The following is a 963-nucleotide window of genomic DNA, read 5'->3' as shown; positions in this document are numbered from 1 at the left end:
CAAGAGGGGAGTGTCAGAAGGGGACCCGGGCCTTTTAATGAGGCTTGTTGCAGACGGGAAGAAACTGTTTTTGTGGCGAGAGGTTTTGGTCCTGATGGACCGCAGCCTGGTTTGTGTCCGGGTTGGGAGGGGTCAGCCGCAATCTTTCCTGCTCGCTTCAGTCTTCTCTGCAGAGCGAATGATACGCTGCAGTAGCAGCATACCAGATGGTGATGGAGGAGGTGAGAATGGATGGCAATGATGGCGGTGTAGTGCACCGTCATTGTCTTTGGCAGGCTGAACTTACATGATGTAGAAGTACATCCTCTGCTGGGCCTTCTTGGTGACGGAGGTGATGTTCAGGTCCCACTTGAGGTCCTGGGAGATGATGGTGCCCAGGAAGCGGAAGGAGTCCACAGTGGTGACTGGGGAGTCACACAGGATGATGGGGGAGGGTCGGGCTGTGCTCTTTCTGAAGTCCACGACCATCTCCACGGTCTTCAGAGCGTTGAGCTCCAGACTGTTCTAGCTGCACCAGGTCACCAGATGGTCGATCTCCCACCTGTAGGCGGACTTATCCCCACCTGAGATGAGCCCAATGAGGGTGGTGTCATCCGCAAACTTCAGGAGCTTGACAGACTGGTGACTGGTGCAGCTGTTGGTGTACAGGGAGTAGAGAAGGGGGAAAGAACGCAGCCTTGAGGGGAACCGGTGCTGATGGTCCTGGAATCAGAGACATGTTTTCCCAGCTTCACGTGCTGCTTCCTGTCCGTCAGGAAGTCAGTGATCCACCTGCAGGTGGAGTCAGGCACGTTCAGCTGAGAGAGCTTGTCTTGCAGCAGGGCCGGGATGATGGTGTTAAAAGCAGAGCTGAAATCCACAAACAGGATCCTGGCGTAGGTTCCTGGGGAGTCCAGGTGCTGGAGGATGTAGTGAAGGGCCATGTTTACTGCATCATCTACAGACCTGTTGGCTCTGTAGGCG

This window comes from Micropterus dolomieu, linkage group LG04, assembly GCF_021292245.1.
Source record: "Micropterus dolomieu isolate WLL.071019.BEF.003 ecotype Adirondacks linkage group LG04, ASM2129224v1, whole genome shotgun sequence".
Taxonomy (NCBI): domain Eukaryota; kingdom Metazoa; phylum Chordata; class Actinopteri; order Centrarchiformes; family Centrarchidae; genus Micropterus; species Micropterus dolomieu.
Note: the sequence above shows the minus strand (reverse complement) of the source record.